Source organism: Pangasianodon hypophthalmus, chromosome 4 (genome assembly GCF_027358585.1).
Source record: "Pangasianodon hypophthalmus isolate fPanHyp1 chromosome 4, fPanHyp1.pri, whole genome shotgun sequence".
Lineage (NCBI taxonomy): Eukaryota > Metazoa > Chordata > Actinopteri > Siluriformes > Pangasiidae > Pangasianodon > Pangasianodon hypophthalmus.
In genome coordinates this window covers 12,622,128-12,635,271 of record NC_069713.1, presented here as the reverse complement: position 1 = coordinate 12,635,271, position 13,144 = coordinate 12,622,128, and the positions used below count along the sequence as shown (strand labels likewise).

At 36.5% G+C, this 13,144-nt stretch overlaps 1 protein-coding gene across 4 annotated transcripts in view; it reads left to right on the top strand.

Annotated features, from left to right (window-relative positions):
• htr2cl1 (5-hydroxytryptamine (serotonin) receptor 2C, G protein-coupled-like 1) overlaps window positions 1-13,144 on the top strand; it is a 104,189-nt gene that overhangs the window by 22,848 nt on the left and 68,197 nt on the right. For 3 of the 4 annotated variants that reach the window (XM_026937220.3, XM_053233465.1, XM_026937219.3), the window contains one exon: window positions 3,349-3,516. The exons of the other annotated variant lie outside the window; for it this stretch is intronic. The gene's annotated coding sequence lies outside the window, so the exon portion shown is untranslated. The remainder of the gene's footprint in view (window positions 1-3,348; window positions 3,517-13,144) is intronic. 4 annotated transcript variants of the gene reach the window in all.

The window sequence follows — 13,144 nt, the reverse complement described above, 5'->3', positions numbered from 1 at the left end:
TCCTTTGAACCTAAATACATTAAATCTCCAACTCCTGAATACGGCCCAAATTGCATGGTGTGCAGAAGATCGTGATTATTCATTACTCTGAAATGGGGATTAACAAGCAGTATCATAGTCTCATGACCTGGAGGTGGAGGAAAAGGGAAAAACGGAGTGAGTAGGATAAACCCAGAACGAAGCAACACTTCCTCCCATCTCTTCTTGTTTGTTATTCTCTGCCTGTCTTTCTTTCACTGGTCCTCTCTCTCACATACACTCTCTCTCTCTCTCTCTAAATGTGCAGTTCTTTTGCATAAAGCGGTTTATCAAACTGCTAGAAAGACTTTAATTCTTTTTCAACAGGGCACAATTTCTTGCAGCCTCACACTCAGGCCTCTGAGGCTGAGATCAGTCAGTTTCACTTCAAGCCATTAATTCTGCCTGCCTCCAGTTCCACTTTATAATTAAATGTTTCACTTAAATGAGCAGGACAGATTCCACAATTAATGATTTTTGGGACTGTGTTCAGGAGTAAGACATTGGTGCCTTGAAAAGATGCGTGGGCTAAGAAATGATTAAATGTTTTGGGGTTTATTTCCTCTGTCTTTTGTTTAAATCCTCATTTTTTCCCATCATTCATTACCCATTCTGTTGTTTCTGTCTTTGTTTCTCCCCGATCCAAACATCCATTTCATCCCAGGCATCATAGTGTTATGGGTTAAGCAGTACAAGTTACAAATTCTTCTAATCCTATTACAGTGACTGACTAAATGACAATTTTTAAGGATGCACTGATAGTACTCAAGATCCTGCATAGTAAGTACTCATGGCTGCTATCTGCATCATAATTTAATGCTTTCACTACATTTAAAATATGCTGACATACATAGAACATTTCACACAACTGAAAGCAGTTAGAAGTACCAAAAAAGAGTTTTAAGGTTTATTTTTTAATAGTTGAGGGTTCAGTGCTTCCTAAAATGTTTTCTAATTGATGCCTCTATAAAATAGAAATGATCTATTGTAGGGTATTTAAATTAAAATACCCTACAATTTAAATTATGTCTTTTTTTTCCTAAGAGTGTACTGTGAAGAAGTGTACTGTCAGATTTTCGGAATGTAATACAAAGAAGCAATGCTTTCTGCTTCCTTCTTTGACCTCTGTGAGGTTTAGCCACTATCTTAGCACAACTGGTCAGTGGAGCTTCTCAAATTGTTAACACAAAGAAACAGACTTGTATGTGAAAGAGTAGAGACAGTTCTCTTAATCATGAAGAACATTCAATTAAAGTTTACTTGTGTAAGGCTTTTAGCAATATAGTCATCTAGCTCCCTAACTAGCAAGCTTGTGACAGTGGCAAGGAAAAACTCCCTGAGAGGACATGAGGAAGAAAACTTAAGATGAACCAGACTCTAGAAAAAGAAATCATTTTCTTTTGATCCCCAGTAATGTGACTTTGATCATTACTAAGGAAAGTCATATATAGAAAATAGAGTGCACTAAAGATGTGTGTCATGTTGTGAACAAAAGTCCTGGGATTGAGCCTTAAGCCTTCCTGTTATATCTGTCCAGCAAACGTAGATAAACCAGCAATGTTTAAACAACAGATCAGCTGTTAACATTGTTTGGTGAAGTTTAATAATATGCTTTATGTGAAATATTAATGGCTTGATCACTTTTTTCTTCTTTTAAAAACACCAGTTTTAGAAAATGCACCTTAAACATGTTTCGTCTTGCAAAATTATTACATAATGTAAATAGGCATAAATTTATGGTAAAGCTAAACAGGTGTATTGGTTGGTACCTACATGATAAACATTTTATTTGAGTGCTATAATGCTTGCTTCTTTTGCTCCCTATCTGCCAGCTTTTACAGTATAGCTTAAATTTCCTCTGTATTTCCTCATTTTCTGGGCTTTTACATAATGGATGTGACCAGTGTTCAGCAAGTACAGCTTGAGAAGACCAGCTGTTTGAATAAGTGAAGAAAGTCTCATTATTTTGAGTTTGGTACATAAGATGAAATGTAAGGTATTCGATGAACGAGAAATCTATCGAAACATCTCATCAGGCAACTTCCTATAACAATGATTATATGAGCCAGGTAGTGCTAGTCCATCTGCTTTTTAAAATTCAGGCTTTAATGTTGGTGATAGTTTTCTGCTGAAGTTGCTTGGCTGTGTGACAGCTACTGTAGATTGATTAAAGTTCAAGAAAAGCAAATTCAGCCTGATGAGCAGTAAAGAGGAACAGCGCAAGAGCACCAGCACATGTGCAGCAGAAACCTTATTAATATCCCAATGTCATATGGTGTGTGTGTGTGTGTGTGTGTGTGTGTGTGTGTTCATGTTCTTGTTTAGAGGTGGTCTTACCCTGATGATGTGATGCTGCAGATGCTTTGTGTAAATGACATTGTGTTAGTTGCAGGTTGCACAGTATGATTTTAATTACAACATTCTCATTTTCCCACCTGATTTAATAGATTGCAGACTTGTACACTCTCCTCGCCTCGCCTCGCCTCTCCTCTCCTCTCCTCTCCTCTCCTCTCAGCATGTGGATATGAAAACTCTCCTTCACTTTCTTTTCTTTTCTTTTCTTTCTCATTTGTTGTTTCGTCTTGCCACCATCTTGTTATATCTTCTTGTCTTGTCCCTGCTTCTCATGTCTTCTGGCTTCTCTCGTTTCTTCTCTCCTCCTCTCCTCTCCTCTGCTCTCCTCTCGACAAATTGTGGATATGAAATCTCTCCTTGTCTTTCTCTTCTCTTCTTTCTCATTTGTTATGCCTCCACCACAGAGTAGAGGAGGCATTATGTTTTCAGGTTGTCCATCCTGGTTAGAACTGGTTAGATTTTGGAATTGATCCAAACAGGGTCAAGGTCACAGCAAGGTCAAATGTCTGAAATAGTTTTTTTTCTTCAGTAGCTTCCATCATGTTTGAAGGAATATTTTAAGGCTATTTCTGGCATACAAATTAGTAAAAAGAAGGAGCAGACTTGGTGGTGGCGCAGTTGGTGTTGCGTTTGACTTGTTTGATTCGTGATTGATTCTTGGCTCAAGTGTTGATTGCTAGCACTGGTGAGTTGTTTTGGAAGAAATCACAGCCTTATATTCGCCAGTATTCATATTTTTAGGTGAAGCTAAGGCACCAGTTTGACACAATTTGCCTGAATTTGCGTCTTTTTTCTCTGCACACTGTATGTTGTCCTTGCCTTCAGGTCACTTCACTGTGAAAAGCGAGCACAGAGCACACCGTGTTTTTCCACCTATACCCTTTATTTGAAGCACAAGGCTAGGTAGTGACTGAGACAGCAGCTGGTCTGTTTACTGATCTCCCCAGTGTAAGTATTATATCTCTCTTTCTACAGGTTTGGAATTTGGTGAGTAATTGGTTTCTCCTTCACTCCTCTTCCATGACAAACCGGAACGTACCACCTCCACTGCATGCCAGCCAAATGTGCGAGGGAATGGTTCAACTCCGAGACGCCTCTGCACTACCTGGAGGTGCCGTGTATGGACAGCTTCCTCCCAAATGAGTCAGTTTCCTTTCATACTATTACATATTTTCACAGTCTGGCAGAGCCAAGGGGAAAAGTCTATTATATCTGTCTGTATAAAAACTGCCACTTACCTTTAACAGCAATCGTCATGCATAATGAGAAAAAGAAAGAGAGAAACACTGACTTCCAGTTAAAGTCCATGTATTTCCGTATTAAGTTCATTTTCTTTCAAGAAATATGTCATATAGTATAAAGAGAAATACAGAGCATTCTGATTCAGCATACTCTTCTCCATTCTTTTTAATACAGCTTTGACAGCAAAATTGTACATTTAATTTGCCATTCAGTTTATATTTAAGGTCCTTTATCAGAAGCAACACATTTTGACACAATAATTCCAGTAATTTCAGTGTTCAGACTCTGCCTACTCTTGTTACGTATGAAGGACAGTTTTAAAGCACACAGCCAGCAGTAACCCGCGTTCAGTTTGAGTCTCTCGTCACTATTATACAGGCTATTGCGGTAATTTAATGCAGCACAAGAGCCTTGCTCATTAAATAACTATTTCATTATCTGAGATGAAGTGTTTATGCTTGCTTAAGCTTTAGTCGGTATGTGGTTCATTGTCTTCAAATAGTTTTCTAAGAGTTTGAAGAAATTTTCAAATTGATTATTGTCCTTAGATGAACTTGAATGGTGTGTTGTAACTTTATAGCCTGTTGAAACAGTTAGACTCCCAATTTAGGACCATGGCTTGAAGTTCACTCTGTCTACCCACAATGTATGGATAAAATTTGGTGCTGGTGGGCAACTTGGTTAGTTTACCAGCTACTTTAGCAGGGGTCTTACCAGTGTTTGGGGAAACTACTTTGCAATTGTAATTTGTCAAGCTACGAGCTACTTGTGGTTTAAAATAGCTAATCTACTCCGAAGCTATTCTGGTTTCTTTTTCCACTAAAGCTAAGGGTGGGTCAAAAGAAAACCTTAAAGTGAGCCATTACATTAAATCACATTAAATTATTGTTCTTAATAGCCCTGTCTACTACTAACTTAAACCCGATACACTTTTGTGACACCTATTTTCAGAAACAATGCAAAATATGTATATAAAAAAATAATTTGACTCATCCTTGTACTTTGCTGTAGCTTTGACTCATCAAAGCTACTTTGTTTTTTTCCCACTAAAGAAAAACGTTTTTTTTTTAACTGAAGCTACTTTGTCAAACTGAGGAAGAGCAACAGTGAGTTGCTTTGTACACGGTAAGCCATTATAGAGATTTTGCATTTGTTTGTGAAACTATTTTGATAAGAAGCAATTGACATTATTTATGTTTAAAACAATAATCATCAGAAAAGCAGCAGACACAGAGAGGGCTCACTCCACTACTTTTGGTTCAGTTCGTTTCTGGAACTAGTTTTAGCTAGCTCGTTAATGTTATCATTAGTGGGCATGTGGTAATCCATATAACATTGTATTAATGGTTATGTAGATGTTTGCTGCATACTTCATACTGGCTGACTCAAGCTATGAGGTTAAATATCGGAGCTCAGCTGTTATGGTCTGTTGTTAGCTATAACAGTTAGCTATTTTGATCAACAGAAAATATTCAACATGTAATGATATCACTCCTGATCACTCTTTTCACCTAATCAGCTAATTAATCAACAACAATAACAAAAAAAGCAGATAATGCCCATCTACATGAGGTTTTGGATATCAACAGTATTTTTATTTCCAACTTGCATGCCTCCATTGCTATGTGAATCTGTCATGCTCTTAAATATTGAGAAATTTGGCCTTGGATGTTTGATAGTCTCGTTTTCTTCATTGGAAGAACACATTCCTCAGGATGCATCCCTAGCTACTAAAAATGTAGTTAAGCTAGTAGTGCTGTAACAATGAATCTTACTGAAGTGAACAAAATCTTTCTTATAAAACCCTCGTAAATCATCTTTTGACTATATATGATGTGACATTAAATATGATCATATTTTGATTTCATGAGATTTACACAGCAGGTTGTTTGGTGCATCAGTAATTAATCAAACCAACATATTATAGCTGAAGGAAAGTTTCAATGAGCCTGTTTAAGGAGTAGATGATGTGGAAAAGAAAGGTAATATGAACTCTAGCACACGATTTGTGTAGTTTCTGTAAACAGAGTATGCGGGTATGATGGCCTGTGTTTATCATTAAGGATATCAGGAGTCATTATACTATTATAATATTGAGGCACTGGTTTATTACTTGGTCTATCGTGCCTTTATTTAAGCTTATTAACTTCTTTTTCTATAATGCACTGATAGTACAATAAACAGCAGACATCTACCAATAGCAGCAGACTATCCTGACATAATCTGTAAATAATCTCTTCTTTATATCATCATAATGAATCATGTAGGCAGTGGTTGGGTTTTCCAGCCTCCTCATTGTGCATGCTGTGTGTCTTCAGTGTAGTTCTCACAGCGCCTGCAATGTGGAGGCCAGGAGACTCCAAGACGTCGAGTTACCAATAACTACACCAGCCTACTGACGGAGCACTGTGCCAATAGAGCTGCACCATCAATGGATCATCAGCCATTTTCATAATACCTTCATACTTCATTTGTGAAATGAAAAAGCGTTGCTCGAGCATTAAAGAAGATTTACAGCTGCGAGTAGGTAAAAGCTGGGCGTTTAAATAAAGTTTTGAACGAGGCTCCTTCCTTTTATGTAATTCTGCCATGCAGTAAGCTTTCTTTAGAAGTGAAGAAGTGCCAGACCTCCACAAAGGAAGCAGATAATTATTACTGTAACCAGTAAAAAGGAGCCTTGATTTCAAACACTGAGCTGTGTTCCGCAACACTATTCTTCTTTAATTAAATTCAGCACAATCGAGAGCGGAACCTGGTTAGAAGAAGCTGTTTTCATGATCGTCTTTTAATTTCTCTTTTGTTTACACAAATCTAAAGACTGCACTCGGATTAATATAACATTCATTAGATGAAGCTACTGTGGAGTCTGTGCTTAATACGCTGCTTTTTAAGAAAAAAAAACCTTTCAACCAGCAGTCATACAAGAATTGTTTTCTTTTATCCTTTTGTTTAAAAAGAGACCTCCGCATGCACATGACTTATTCAGCTACTTTACATTTTATTTTTTTCTTAAAGATTTTTTTACAGAATTTTTACACCCTGTTTCCTCCATACTGCACAGTCTTCAAAGTGACATGAAGAAAAAACTTAGACTTTCTCCTCTCTCCCTCTGCTGTTTCAGTCAGGGTCGTGTCCTTACATCAGTGTTCGACTCTCAGAAGCAGCCCTTATAGTCTGCTGTGGAGCACCGCAGAAAGAAATGTGCTGGATGTGTGAGCTGATGCCACTGCTCACATATACGGAAAGAAAGTCATGTGAAGAAAGAAAGAAAGAAAATGACAGGCTGAAAGAAAGAAAGAAAGAAAGAAAGAAAGAGAAAGAAAATGACAGGCTGAAAGAAAGAAAGAAAGAGAAAGAAAATGACAGGCTGAAAGAAAGAAAAGAGAAAGAAAATGACAGGCAGAAAGAAAGAAAAGAGAAAGAAAATGACAGGCAGAAAGAAAGAAAAGAGAAAGAAAATGACAGGCAGAAAGAAAGAAAGAAAGAAAGAAAGAAAGAAAGAAAGAAAGAAAGAAAATGACAGGCTGAAAGAAAGAAAGATAGAAAGAAAATGACAAGCTGAAAGAAAGAAAGAAAGAAAGAAAAAATGACAAGCAGAAAGAAAGAAAGAAAGAACATGACAGGATGTAAGACATTAAAAGTGTGTGTGTGTGTGTGTGTGTGTGTGTGTGTGTGTCATGGGCCAGAAAGTTACTTGATGAAAGAGAAAGAAAGAAAGAAAGTATGAAAAAGATTGAAAGAAGGAAGTCATGTGATGAAAGAAAGAAAGAAAGAAAGAAAGAAAGAAAATGACAGGATGTAAGACATTAAAAGTGTGTGTGTGTGTGTGTGTGTGTGTGTGTGTGTGTGTGTGTGTGTGTGTGTGTGTGTGTGTCATGGGCCAAAAAGTTACTTGATGAAAGAGAAAGAAAGAAAGAAAATGACATGCTGAAAGAAAGCAAAGAAAGAAAGAAAATGACAGGCTGAAAGAAAGAAAAGAAAGAAAGAAAGAAAGAAAGAAAATGACAGGCTGAAAGAAAAGAAAGAAAGAAAGAAAGAAAGAAAAATGACAAGCTGAAAGAAAAAGAAAGAAAGAAAGAAAGAAAGAAAATGACAGGATGTAAGACATTAAAAATGTGTGTGTGTGTGTCATGGGCCAAAAAGTTACTTGATGAAAGAGAAAGAAAGAAAGAAAGAAAGAAAGAAAGAAAATGACAGGCTGAAAGAAAGAAAAGAAAGAAAGAAAATGACAGGCTGAAAGAAAGAAAAGAAAGAAAGAAAATGACAAGCTGAAAGAAAGAAAAGAAAGAAAGAAAATGACAAGCTGAAAGAAAGAAAGAAGAAACTCTGTGAGCCACACTGAAGATGTGTTTGTGTGTGTGTTTGTGTGTGTGCATGCATGTGTGTGTGAGTGTGTGTGTCACGGGCCAGTGAATATGACAAGAAGTCTGCTCGGGCTGCTGTTGCATGACAAGCTCCCAGGGTCTGTCCATACACTAGCAGGGGAAGGGGGAATGACTTGTTGTAGCTGTAGTGTGTGTTTGTGTGTGAGTTTGTGTGTGTGTGTGTGTGTGTGTGTGTGAGAGAGAGAGAGAGAGAGAGAAAGATGCTTTTTCTACCTTGCGAGTGTGTGTGTTGTTTAAATAACAGAAGTGGCATTTCCACACACAGTGAGAGTGAGTTGTGCTCCGCACCACTGAGACTTCATGTCTGTGGGTGTTTTATGTAATCCTGTTTTACTGCAGTAATCTGCACAGCCCCTGTGTGTGTGTGTGTGTGTGTGTGTGTGTGTGTGTGTGTGTGTGTGTGTTCACACGCAGTGCAGTTGGTTGTGGAGGTGCCAGTCCTCACCGTGACTGAAGGCTGACTGGAGGTTGCTGTTGATTTTTCTGCCTTTCTTTTTCCGGGAGAAAATATCAGGAACCCGACCTACACACGTTACAGAGAGGGGGAAGAAAAAAGGAAGAAAAAAAGAGAGATGTTTTCAGTGAGGCCCTCTGAAGTGTAATGATGAGTTTCTGCTTTTTTCTCCAAGACTCAAACATCTTAAGGATGGATGGAAACAGGTTCCTATAGGTGAAGCAGTGGAGCTGAAAGTTTCCGAAGATCTATAGTAAACTCCATTATAAAAATCAATAGAATGGCTTCTGTGGCTATGACTGTGTGTGAGGTAAAAGCCATGAGACGTTGCACTGAGCTGCAGTCAGAACTGAGGTCCTGAAAATTATTTTGGCTTAATGTCTCATTACGATGACTTAATATCTTCTTATTTTGACTTAGACACATTATTTTGAGTTATCCCATTAGTTCAACTTTATATCTCGTTTTTTGACTTAATATCTCATTTCAAATTAACTTGAGTTGTCTTGTCATTATTTCAACTTTATATCTCGTTATTTTGACTTTATCTCATTATTTTGACTTTATATCTTGTTATTAAGTAAAAATATATATAGTCAAAATATCATTATTTGTCTTAATAACTCATTATTTTGACTTAATATTTTATTTTGGCTCAATAAGTCATTATTCTGACTTTTTTTTTTTACTTAATATCTCATTTTGAGTTAATAACTTAATTAATTTGAGTTATCTTTTTATTTTTTATTTCAACTTAATAACTTATTATTTTGAATTATTATCTTATTTTGTTTATATCTTGTTACATATTATCTCATTAGATCATATCACTTAGATTATGGGGTGTTGAATATTATCAGTAAGACTAATTTATTGACCATTTACTCGTTATTCTTATTCCGTACACTGGTTCTCAGATAGTAGGTAAGCTTTAGTGGAATTCAGCTGACATCTATACGTCTAATGATGCGTAATCAACTTAAACTCAGGTATAGTACATCAAATTCAAACAGTCAAAATGCCTATGCTATGACAATTATGGAATTTTGTCAATTTAAATTAGAAGTCAAAATAATAAGATAATAATGTCACATAATGATGCAATATCCTGAAATAACAAGATATTAAGTCAAAATAATGACATAGCATTTTTTTTCTCAACTTTTTTCACAATGGTTCAGCACTTCTGTAAATTAGTACAGTTTGTGTCAGGCTTTTATAACATTTCTTAAATTGCTTTTATGGATTTTGCCTTGTTTATGTTTTAGTCCTGAGGCTATGGGGAAAATAAAGACTTTCAGTTCTCCAAACTCATTTGGCCTCATAAGCTACGTGCAAGACATTTAATTAGTCTAGGAGCTAGCATCAATAATGTGGAGCTGCGGCATGCTGAGCTTCTGCTGTAATTGATTAGAGTGGGGCGGACTGTCTCTCCTCTTTTGTGCCATGCAGACGTTTTAGTGAATCAGTTGTTTCTCATACGCAGGGGTCAGGAACTTTTTTTACAGGAAAGGTTTACAAAAGCTTGATTTTTAATCTTTTCAAGGTTTGAAATATGCTTATGCTGGAAAATGCTTGATTGGGGATTCTCCATTTTTTTTAACCAAAGACTGATTAAAAAGAAAAGTTTTTTGTCTATTTATTGGAGCCGTAGAGATTTCTATTCCCGAACATTCCACTGACCGGACGCATTAGATTCAGTTCGACATTATTTATTGGCTGACTTATTTTAGAGTTACTGAGGTTTGGATTAAACTCATTTCATCAGAGTGACCAGGCAAACAGGCGAATAACTCTTAAGACCTCAATAATAAATATAATAACTTTTGTAATGGTGTGTTGTGATTTCCAGCACTGTAACTAAATTAAAAATCATGAACTCCCTGGGGCTCCCTGCCTGCACTTTGACAATAACATCATTTTCATACTTTTCAGGGGTAAGGTTTTTATTGTATATTGTGTGTTGATAATACAATAAAAAAAAAAAAGTTAATCGCAAGCAGAAAGCTGTCTAGCTAGTAGTTTGTGTTATTTAGCACATTTCAGTTAGACATTTAGCTACAACTTTTCTTCTCTTAAATGTTAAATGTTGATTCATATGCAAAAAAAGGATGTTATCTGCTCTGATAGTGCTGGAACAATGCTTAAAGTTCATGTTAGGAAACCCTGAACACTATTGTTTGTTTGTTTTTTAATGAGTTTTTATTTAAACCAGTGATATTACAGCACACTATGTCAATTTGTCAGAGAAAATGTAATAAGCAAATGGAGAAACATACCGGGTTGACCTAATATTCTGACCCTATTTGTTCCAGCTTAGTAAGCTAATCACTGCTGAACATAAAACTCAGTGTAAGCTTGCAGTGACTCTCGTAATATTTGGCAAATGAATATAGCTTAGAGGTTATTTTCTTTAAATTGTGTAATTTTGTTCATTGTAAATTAAGCCTATTGCGGACGCTGATGTTTGACCCACTGATGTCCAATCAAAATTGAGCTCTATGCTACAGACAGGCTGATTAAATCCATCACACGCAAAACGGCTCTCAGCTAGTTTGGTGGTGTAAATATTTTAAGTATATTTTGTTTGAATTTAAATCTCAACTAGGCTTATTCTTTTCAATAGATTATATTGTACTACAATTTTCTTTTTTTCAGATCTGGTGCAGCCTCTTTTGATACCATCATGAAAATAAGTGTATGTACACACCAGGCATACAGATCACATCCAACCTTTTGTGCAACATGGAGCTTTTTGCAGCTAACATTTAGCAGAGTGCAAAATCAAATTCTAGTATGGAGTGGCGGCATCTAACATTTTTTAAATAGCTCTTTATTTCTATTAGCTCTGTGTCTGCTCTGTGTACTGTACATTTCAAGTCTCACACTGAATGAGGATTTAGAGTAATCTTTATTTAGACAGCATTCATGCAGTTTGGGCTGTTAGTGTTGATAACTGTAGCATGGCATTGTTTCTCTTGCGCAGGTGGATATAAGCTTCCCTAAAGTGCTCAACCTGGCAGCCACAGATATCTCCCTGCCACCTCTCGAGCTCAGGCTGCGCTTAAACCTCTATGACTGATCTATCTTTAGAGGTGGGCTTCAATTTAACACCTCTCCTCTCAGCTCCAATGCACTGGCCTCTCCTTATTTAAACTCAGTTTGGAAAATAAATGTCTTGATCGGCTTAGTGTACATAAAAACAGAATTAAAATCTCATATGCAGAAGAGTGTAGAAGAAACATTTCCTCAGGATCATTTTCTTTTTTTTTTTTAATCAGCTTTTGAATGAAAAATATCCGTCAAAGCAAACCAGACAGATTTGCTCAGATTATCATTTTGACAAGGTCTTTAGTATAAATCCTGTCAACATTTACTCTTATACAAAAGAAGGCAAAGCAAACAGCCAAAGAAGATGAATAAAAGAGGTTAGAAAATGTCACTGCAAGGGTAGTGAAATATGGAGGAAAAAAAAAAACAAAGCTGGGAAATGTCACCGAAAGGCAAAGTGATTAATCTTTAAAACAAATCATGGTCCATCAAATAATTAAAGAGTTAACAGGTTACACACCGAGACTGCTGCGATTCATCATGATTAATCAAACCTTCAGGTGAAATGAAATTCTAATTAAAGAGTTCCACAGTCAAAGCATCCGAGCACTAAAACTGTTATAAAGGTGTATTGACCAACAACAAGTCCTTTTAAAGTGGAACAATAATTTAAGACTAGGATTAGGATTTCTGCCATTTATTGGGTTTGTGAGCCCTATAAATTTCCAGCCCAATTACATCAGACCTGAAACTAACCCGAAACATTTGGTCATGTCGGAAGTGTTTCTTTGCATGGGTCATTTTGGTGTATATGTGTTTCTGATTTGTTGTATATCCAATACGGATATTTATCATCCCCTGGTACAGCCATTATCCACTCCATAATCTCCATTTGCCTCTCTCAATCTCTGCAATATTTTCTTCCATGTTTAGATCATTTACTTGGCATTTGGATTGCATATTAGAAGAAACACATAGAGTGAATGAATGAATGCTGCACTTTCACTTTTGTTTGCCATAGCCTGTTCACAATTAGTTTTAATTCTGATTATTTATAACAAGATGTTGGCGGTCGTGGACTATTTTTAAACTAGCCCATCAAACCTCCACCCACTGCCTTGCTTTTTTTTAATCAAGTCAGTGGGTGGATGTTTTATGGGCTCATTTTTTATGGGCTATGTATTAATGTTCTAAAACTACTCCAGTTTGGTGTTATTTAAATAAATAAAAACTTGACATGGCAACCCTGTTTGTAATTAAATTTGATCATGAGAGCTACAATAAGGGCAGCCGAAAAGAGTTGTCCTACTTTCTGGCAAAGCAAAGAAAGATCTTGCTCTATTCAAATCATCACAAACAAAACAAATTGCATTTAGTGGAAAATTAGTGCAAGATGTTATTTTCTGATGAGCAAATAACTTCTAAGCATAGCCCACACTTGATTAGTAATAGAGCCAAAGACCAGAAGACACACCAGATCGCTACTGTAGTTAGCAGATGTCCATGTAGGTGAAACAAATGCTGAGTACAGAAACTGTAGAAGTAACATTCAGCCAATATTTAAACATGTGCCCTTTATACAGACAGTCTACGCTTGGTTTTATTGTGTAATATGTTAAAAGTTTGACTTAAGCCCTCC